We start from the raw sequence: 9787 nt of genomic DNA, 5'->3' as shown, positions 1-9787 counted from the left end.
AAGAGCACAGATGACTTCTGCTAATAGGATAGACTGTTTCAGTTGGAAGGGACCTACAACGATCATCTGGTCCAACTGCCTGACCAATTCAGGGCTGATCAAAAGTTCAAGCATGGTGTTAAGGGCATTGTCCAAATGCCTCTTAAACACTGACGGGCTTGGGGCATCGACCGTCTCTCTAGGAAGCCTGTTCCAGTGTCTGTAAAGAAATGCTTCCTAACGTCCAGTCTGAACCTCCCCTGACACAGCTTTGAGCCATTGCCTCATGTCCTGTCGCTGGGTACCAGTGAGAAGAGATCAGCACCTCCCTCTCCACTTCCTCTCCTCAGGAAACTGCCCTCTGCAAAACACGGCGCGCGTTTGTCAGTGTCTTTCCTGTCCTGGGGAGACCAGAACGGGACACGGGAGTCCGCATGCAGTCTCAAAAGTGCCAAATAAGAGAGGAGAGCGTTTTTTGGTTTTTAAACTGGGTTTGATTGGTTTTTAATTGGGTTTTATTGGGTTTTAAATTGGTTTTTTAAATTGTTTATTGCACAGTCTTGTCAAAACTTCTTCTCGTCAGAACTCAAGGCTTCTGCTTCTCCAAAGAGCTGTCTCTCCATCTTGAATGTTTGCAGGGATGGGGCGTCTGCCTTGTTTGATTGTTGCTATTGTCTGCGCACTGCCAGGGTGGGTTTGTTCGGTAGCTGAGGCGAAAGCTAGCTGAGGACAGCCACCCCCCACTGGCTTTGTCATCCTCAGAGTGACAAAATGCCACCTCCAGGCCCCAATAACCTGGGAGGCACTCCAGGGGAGTCCAAGAGGCTCCGGTAGTGTCCAGCTGGAGGGACGAAACAATTGTCTGGTTTATCTCGAGCTCTTGTATTTCAGGTATCATCTTTGACGAATACCTGTGCCTTTTCTAGAGGAGATACGTAGCATTGGAACAGTGTTATTGGTGTCACAAATCCAACATCGAATTGAAGTTCAATCTGAAAAACTTGAAGCCATAGTTCTTCAATCTGTGTGGCCAATTACCCCACATCAGGTTATCAAACCCAGAGTAATACTAGCTGAAGGAGCTGGAGCAACGGCGTTATGTATTACTGTAAGGAGACGACACTCCTGTTTTCCTCCCTTATCACAGGTTGGCTCATCATGCTTTGTAGTCTTGTAGGAGAAGCACATGCCCTGGATGCATTTCCACAAGATCACCGTGTAAATACTTGGATTTGGTTGGCCTCTACTGTAACTAATTCATCTGCCTTTTCTATTGTATTGATTAACAGCTGCAGATCTTTTGACAACGTGTTTTATTGGCATGCCAACTCCAGTAGCTGTATTACAGAATTATACTATGTTAAGTGCTTTTGATATTAGTGTTCGTCATTGCTATTTTTTCTGAGTAGGTAGTGTACGCCCAGAAACATTACGAAGTCAACTGGCAGCGGACTGTCTCCTCCTTCTACACCATAAACGCTGCTCCGATCTTGAAGGCATATGTTGCTTCAAGGTAACTGATGAATCAGCCAGCCTAGAGGATGACATTCAACATCTCCAGGATTTAACGCATCAAATGAAACAATCTACTGGTGGTGCCTGGCTGGCTGAGCGGTTTAATTCCCTGACAGGATGGGTAGGACACCTGATTCAAAGCATTATTGTAGGGATAGGTTTATTCCTTTTTCTGTATGTGTTCATTACACACCTCTCCATTACCCTGCCCTACACCCTGCAAGCCCAAATGGACAGCTCCAGCTTTGCCAGCCCCAGCGGAAGCAGTCCCTTGAGCAAGGGGGTGGAACGTGGGATAATAATGGACAATTGGCGAGGAGGATTATAAACACACTCAAGTGACTTGCAGCTGGCATGCAGAAGTATACATATATCATACTAATTGTTGTTTATCCTTATGTGCTTGACAAGTAGAACATTGGTGTTTAGGTAACACAGGCCTGTGACAGACTTAAGAGGCGCCCTATCGAACACGCTCGAGATTCCTCTCCTGCTGTGGGAAGGATCAAAGCACAGTGGTACATTGCACCTGCACGAATCCCTGATAAGCGGGCGAAAACAGCGGGGTCGGCAATCCCCTGGCACAGGCTGAGCTCAGCAGTGCCTGCATCCCCGCTCGTGTACCTGTGCCCAGGTGCTGCTTCGGGGATCCCCCAGTTGGCAAGGTAATGAAAATAAATTTACTCTTTGCATTTCATCCGTGGCTTTGTGGTTGTCCTGCGTCCAGCTATTGCGGGCAACTACTACTTTAGGAGAATTTCTATAAAGTAAGAAATTGCTGGTTTTATTTTGTCATGATGGACAAAAAAATAACTGATTCTAAATCACGTCCACTGCAGCTTATGCTTCCATAACACACCACTCAACTGATTTCTATGTTTCAGTGTCTTTGGAGAGGAATCACAGGTGCCTGCTGTTACTGTAGGGACAAGCAGTATGGGCTCACAGGAACAGAACATGCTTTGCCTTCCCATCACCAGAAAAAGAAAGAAGAGTTGAAGAAGGGCGCTCAGGATCAAGAGGCTGCAAGGAAGTTGCTGTACTTGATCCTTTTGCCTTGCTTTATCTGACAGAAAAGCTGTCTTCTGCTAGCTGGGTCATGGCTTGAAATACAGTGAGAACTTCTTGCTTTAGCCTATTAAAGGGGAAAGAGACTCCCTCCCCTCTCCCAGGGAGTGTGCTACTTTTGACTCACTTGTTCTGACTATATGATCTGCAATTATAATATTTAGATTGCATGGTGTCAGTCTATACCATTGACTCCCTGAATGGTTTTTCATTTCTGTCCCCCCTTCCTTCTCCAGCTTTTTTCAATACATCAATTAAAAAAAAAAAAAAAAAATTTTTAACCTTACGTGAACATCATCTGTTGTCTTTGGCCCCAAATGCTTTACTTCCTAGAAATAAGTTGAGTCTTTTCATCAGAATACTTAAAAGATTTCTAGCCACTGTAGTACTATTGTATTGTTTGGGTTTTTTTAATAAGTTTCTATACAGGTTCCAGTGTGTGCACTAAATTTCTACTGCAGTAGAAAACAGTCTTAAGCTGAAGAGAGGTTTCATGCTTGGGAGAGAAAAAGAGCAGATCTTGACTCAAAAGCAACTTTTCAAAAGGAAAGGTAAACTCTTCTGTTTCTTTTGGGATTTTTACTCTGATAGCACAAACCTCGTGTTCTCTCAGGATTTTGTTATCTCTGGGAAAAAACCTTGGTATTGCATCACTTCCTCCTTCCCTGGTTGTGGATTTTTCACTGCTTTCAGAGGAAGTGCTAAGACCGTTATATTTTAGGAAGACATTTTAGCTTATGACTCGGAAGTCTGCAGACATCACTGTAAAGACAGTTTCTATGCATCCAAATGCTGCTAATCCATTAAAATACGAACGGAAAGATGTGTAACTTGGAGCTGAGACGTCAAAGTATTCCAGACAGGTCTGGTTTACTTTGCATTCAGTATTCCTGTAGCCTGTTGCTTTGGAAGTGCAGGTAATAAGCTTTTCAACTGAATAAATGAGTGGTGGCATTTTTTGTTTTTCCTCCCCTAGAAATGTAGTGCTTAATCATACTGCGCTGTCCTGTAGAAGTTGTGGACACTGTGGTGTTCTCCAGAATGCTACTTAGGCTGCCACTACAAGTAGGTCATTTAAAATAATAACCTTAGACTTTAAAAATACATAAAACTTAATGATGCTTAAAGTTTAGAGCAGGGTAGTCATCAGGTTAAAATAACTTCATGCTTGTGACATGCACAGTGATGGTTCCTTTCAGGTTTTTTGGTTGGTTTTTTTCGTCTTTAAGATGGCACTGGTTGCAGTGATCTTCAGTTTTATGACACAGCTAACTGTCTTAGTATGGATATGGTTCCTTTCTGCCTACTATTTCAGTTGACTTGCAGACATAGTTAAGATAGCTCTTTGGAGTTGTGGAGTGTGTGTATATAGATATGTGTGTGTGTGCGTGTGTGTGAATGTGTATGAAAATAATAAGACCTAAAGTGCCCTCCCCACATCATTAGTTTCTGCTGACCTGTATTTCAGTGTTACCAAGATTTTAAAGTGACCCAAGTATTGCTGTTGCAAATGTTTCCATGTTTGTCTAACTGTTGTGATGACTTAAATAAAAAAAGAAATCAAAACGGTAAATGTTTCATTACTTGCCCTATAACTATATAGTCTTTCCCTGTCCAATATATATTTCTTTTTTCAGGATTCACTGTATTTTTTTTTTACCATATGAAATGGAAAGAGATTTCTGGCTTACTGTTGGCTTTTAACAGATGTTTTATCCTTGGGAAATTGCCCAGCAATTAATTCATAGAGTTTGGAATTTAACTGAAGGACATTTTGCATGGCCATGTTCAAATATTGATGCTAACGAGCTACCATACAGTTCATGTTCATAGCTTTATGGATACTTAAAGATGGGCAATAGTCTTATTTTTTAATAATGTTTAACCTTTTTCTCTTTGGCAAGAACAAGCAAGTCTGCCTGGTTTTGTAGTACTTGCAGCTTTTCCTTAACATCAGACTTTAAAAAGGGGAGAACCAGTATCAAGTATGCAGTTAGGATGGTGATTTTTAAAATACTAAGCAGCATAACAGTCTCAGGAAGAACATGTGTGACTGGGCGTGAGAGTCTGTGGTGCAGCATTACTAACATTTGCTAAAAAATGTTTTGAAGAGTGAAGCATTTGCTTTATAAGCGATACTTGAGGACTAATTCTGATGCTGCTAAAGTTTATCGAAAAATAGGCACTGATTTCAGTGATTATGCAGGTGTAATTTCTGCTCATGCTTTAAATCTGAAAAGAAGAGAAACGTACATTTGAAGGCCGATTTTGTATGAAGGGTAATCAAACCAGTAACCTACTTTAAGATGACTTTAAAATATTTGGAGCAACGGTTAAAGGCACATAGGTAAAGTTTATCATATACTCCTACGTCAGCTGTGACTATTGAATACAGTCAGCAGTCCACCTCAGAACTTTTTGGTGTGCAAATGAAACATGTTAAGTTGTAAGACTTCACAGCCGTGAGCTGATGGGCCACAGTTCTCTCAGAGCATAAAGTGCTGTAAGTTTTAGTTTCTTGCACAGCAGTGACTCTTTTCAACATTAGTAACTATACAACAGGGTAAAAGGCAAATTTAGTGAATAATAATGTGTCATTATCAGAGTAGCTGTTTGCATTTCACCGTGATGCAGATCCTTTCTATAGCAGTTGTGTTGGCACATGTCTTAGAATTCGGCTAATCCTCTCTTGAACTCATTTAAACTTTTGTCCTCCACTACATCATTGACAAAATGTTTCACAATGGAAAAATTATTTCCTTTAAAAAAGGGGGGGGGGAGGGGGAGAAGAAGAATGAGTGGAGGAAGTGGGGATAAAAAGTCTGTTGTCTGCCAATGCTGTGGGCTGCTCACTCATTTTTCTGTAGAACTCCTGGGATTTTTTTTATTTTTCTACCTTAGCCTATTAGCCTATCCTCTGCAGCTTTGGTCATTTCCTGAAGTTTGTCTGTAGTTTCCTACTACAGTAGGATACTGTAAATGTATCATCTATTTTACTTTACAGACCTTTGATAGTCTTTAAATTATACAAGTAATTTAAATCTTGGAACAAATGTATTTGCTTATTGATTTTTGTGAGTAGCTACGAAATTCTTATTTATTAGTTGCCCCTTTTAAAATTAAAATAAAAATTAATGTTATGCAAGAAATATATTGTAAGTAAATGTTAGGGTCTTACTACTGCTCAATGTTGAGAGATCGTGGGAAATGCAGAGAATTTGTGTTAAAAGTTATGGACATTTTTCAAGATAGTTTTCCAGGTCTGAGGCACACTGAAAGATCTCTTTCGTATGGTAGTGTGTTTGGTTTCATTGACTTCAGCGGAATACATTGACTTAAACTAGCTGAGAATCTGATGATAAGGTTTTATACTCTACCTAATGTAGTGTTGTGATGACTTGTCCTCTGAAATCAAAATTATATTGATCATCTTAACAGGAGGCTGGATCTTTGATCTGGAAATTATGCTGATAGTGACGTTACAGAATCCATGCTCATAACTTCACTGGTTTCTTGCAGCCCCTCAAGTTCATTAAAGACAATAAAGACCCATTCTTTTTTGTTATGGTGCTATCATCAGTGATGGAAGTATTACATTGTCAGTTGTAAGAAGTGGTTTAACTGCTGTTGGATTCTGCCTTTATGCCTGAAAAACCTGTTGATTTAAATGGGTCTGCACAGCTTATGCTAATGATATGGCTGGAATGAAACAGGGTCTTGTGTAGTCTGCAAGGATTGTATATGGTCATGGTTTGTAGCTGGGTGGGAGGGACTGGTTAAAGTTACTTCTTATTTGCACTGTTTAATATCTTAAATGCGAGTGAACAGTGTAATTGGAACAGTTTCATTTTTACAAGAGGAAATTTATAAATCAGTTTTTATCCTGTGTTAGAATTAAGGTACGTATTTACTGGAGACAATGACTCTAGCCCAAACACTGAAACACCTCCATTTTGGGTACACTATTGGAACCTTTGTAAAATTGTCAAATCATAACAGTCTGTCAGTTTACGCTTGTTGAGCCTGAGACATTACATGATGCCCTTTGAACAGGTAAATATTGCTAATAATTGATATTTGGTTTGCAGACTATACCTTTTGTATGCTCTGAAGTCACATATAAATAACTTCTATTGTTTCCTTTTCATTTATAAAAGTTCTGTTCATCAGACCATATAAGCACGTACCTAAATTCCACTAGATTCAATGTTAAGCTTCCTGAATTGCTATAAACTATTGTGTTGCTGTAAACTATTTTGGCTGATAAACCTAAGCAGTCAGCTTGGTATTCCTACATTTATGTGTGATTAAAATGCAATAGCTCAGAACAAGTTACCAGGCGACTGCATGCTCCGGCTGCATAGGAGGCACAAAGCAGCTGGCCTGTTCCTTGTAATTAGTGGAAAAGTACAGATTCTCCTGTGACCTTGGTCACTCTGTCTAACATATAGATAAGTGTATTTTTATACTCCTCTCTCAGTGGGAGAAACACTGTGTGTGTCTGTGCAGTGTGTGAGAATCACTTTACCAAGATGCTTATATTTCTAAAACCCTTGGGAAAAAAACCAAAACAAAACGCAATTTTAAAACTTATTTAACCCAAGGCAGACTTCAGGATTCTCATTCTCACAAGTTATTTTACAATTGTGTAACCTTGTAGACTGTACTGAGAATGAGGACCTTGTATGTGACATATTCAAAAGTTTCATTTTTGGTGTCCTACACACTTCTACTGATTGTAATGCCTTTGTTTGCTAATGGCAACTGGCAACAGACAATTCATATTGGTTTCAAGGCACTGTGGAACAGAGAAAGTAGTTTGCCAATGTTCTTAACTGCTGTTGCAGACATTGTTTCAGCGGATTGCAAGTGACGCGTTCCAAGTACCTTTTCCTACCATTGCTGCATATTTTTTTTTTAATCCAGAAGGATGTTTCTGTACTTCCCTTCCCTGTAGATGCATGTTGATTTACTTTGTGTGCTGTTGCAGAGTTCTTAGTCTACCAGTTACAGATTACTCCTTTCAGTTCTTGTGCATTTGTGAATGTGTATCTACCTATATACCTATAAACTAACGTTTATTCAGATGTGATATGCAACTGCTACAGAAGTCAGCTATTTTGCTAGTTATGGTGTTTGCCCCCCAGTCAGTTGTTTTACTATCTAATAAGTACCTGATGACAGAGAAGAGGAATGTCAGAAAATAGACGAGTTAGGCTTTATATTAGAAATGGTTTTCATGAGATTTAAGAGAAGACAGTTTTGGAATAAGGATTTACATACCACTCCCAGTGTTCTGTTGGGCTAATGTTTTGCAAGAAGCTGAGGTGTTTAACTTTCAAATACTGTTTATGTAAATTGGCTGACCTATGAGTAATCTCCTTCAACTGTGTGTAATAAAGAAATAAATTTGCATATGTAGACATGTGCATATGCATATATAATTGTAAGTGCACAGCTGGGGATGATGCTTGTGTTTGGTGAGGGTAGAAATACACAGAGGGACAGCAATGGGGAAAGAAGAACCTTTAAAGATAGTCTAATGTTGCTCTCATTCTAAAGGTGAATGATCAACTTTCTGTATCATTCTTGACAAATGCTTGCCTAATTTATTCTTAAACATTTCCTGTAATTATTACTACTGTTGCAAAGATTGCTACATACCCTAGGTTTTTCAGGTTGTAATTTAAGCCCCATTATTCCTTGTCCTGTGTGCAGTGGATGTACACAAAAGTTTTTCTTTATAGCTACCTTTTAGAGTTTAAACATTGTTATTTCTCTTCAGTATTGCCCTTTCCAGGTTAAGCAGCTGTTTTTCAATTTATACTTTGAAGTCCGACTTTTGTACATCATTGAGCACCTTCTTGGACTTCCTGTAGACTCTCACCAGTTATACTACACCCTTCTTGAAAAGCAGTACATCATCTGGAGGGTTCAACAGCTAATCCGTGCAAATGTAGTGCTGCAAAAATAACGTTTGGATGTACTAACTCAAGTGTGATGTGTGACGAGGAATCGCTGGGCCTTTTGATTAGCGAGAAACAGTACATAAAAACTAGGTGACAGAAATTGGACATGAAGCTGGCATACTGGTCTTCAAGCTTGCAGCGCAGCTCCGTGGGCTTTGGATGACTAAAGAAAAGCATGAGGCACAGGAGAGAACTGCTGCTGGATCTTAGTGAAAGATGGTAAATCATTTGGAGAGAGGTTTTCAAAGTCAGGAATTAAAGTCAGGTGCCCAATTCCAGATTGACTGTGAAATCACTGTGTACTTCCCTCGCTTGTCTAACTTTGTGTTGTATATTGTCTAGCAGCTTTTATTTCAAAGTTAACAAAGTTACGCTTGTGTGATAGGTGATGTAATGAACTCATAATAATAGGCAAAATCCAAGTCACAGAAAATGTCAGCATTTGAAAGAGAGCCCTGATAAATTACTAGCGCCTTATACAACTGCCACTTACCATGCCTTCCATATTACAGCTGTCTTAATCATTGATGCTGTTTCCTCAGACTTGGAGCTGTAATATCTGATTTTTGTTTCAGGGTATATTATGAAGTTGCTGATGGTACTGCCTTAGCCCTTGGCTAAAAAGAGTAGCAAATAATTTGTGGATTATCAGTATGAGCAGCAGTCAAACAGCGTTCTTTTTAAATCAATAGGGAAGAAAGCCGCACCAGTTTGTCTGGGCTCCCTAATACCAAAGGTCTTTCTCACATTTATTGATCCTTTTGTATTTTCCAACTTGTTCAGGGTCAGTTGATGACTGGAGCAAACTGTCACATCTTTGAAAACTGCTTGTAACTGTGAAAAGAGGTCTGTTGACTTCCTCATGTGATAAGCAGACATTGAAGAAATTGTATGCTGCTTATCTCTAAGTCAGAGACAGGAATTAGATAGATAATGTGTTACTAGAAAATAAAATAGAACTGGGCCCCTTGAGACAGAAGTGTGTTGATGAAATCATGTAGTGTTATTATGAAGACATAATGATTGTTTTCTCAGCTAACAAACAGATCCTATGCAAAAATAATGTTTGTTCCAGGTAATCCTAGTCAGGCTCCCAAGGCAATGGATCTACTTTGCAAATGAGAAAAAGTGGACCTAAATATTGAAACAAGAAGGGCTGTTTTTCTTCCCCAGTTCAAAATTGGCACAGCAGAGCCTATATAGTTTTCAAATCGGTAGCAGCTCCTTCACCTACTTGTTAGCAGACAGAGCAGAAT

At 39.6% G+C, this 9787-nt stretch overlaps 1 long non-coding RNA gene across 4 annotated transcripts; it reads left to right on the top strand.

Moving 5' to 3' along the window:
- Positions 1-682: 682 nt before the first annotated feature.
- On the top strand, positions 683-9308 carry LOC128141706 (uncharacterized). 4 transcript variants are annotated; one of them, XR_008235154.1, is made up of 4 exons: positions 683-1087; positions 1389-3113; positions 3539-5065; positions 8348-9308. It is a non-coding gene; the product is annotated as an uncharacterized LOC128141706 (long non-coding RNA). The 4 variants fall into 4 exon arrangements; XR_008235153.1 differs by having other exon boundaries at positions 683-1492; positions 1909-3113; XR_008235152.1 differs by having other exon boundaries at positions 683-2159; positions 2420-3113.
- The last annotated feature ends 479 nt before the right edge of the window (positions 9309-9787 follow it).

The sequence above is a fragment of the Harpia harpyja genome, chromosome 5, assembly GCF_026419915.1.
Source record: "Harpia harpyja isolate bHarHar1 chromosome 5, bHarHar1 primary haplotype, whole genome shotgun sequence".
NCBI classification, from domain to species: Eukaryota; Metazoa; Chordata; class Aves; order Accipitriformes; family Accipitridae; genus Harpia; species Harpia harpyja.
The sequence above is the reverse complement of the archived record's forward strand: the minus strand, read 5'-3'. Positions and strand labels throughout refer to the sequence as shown.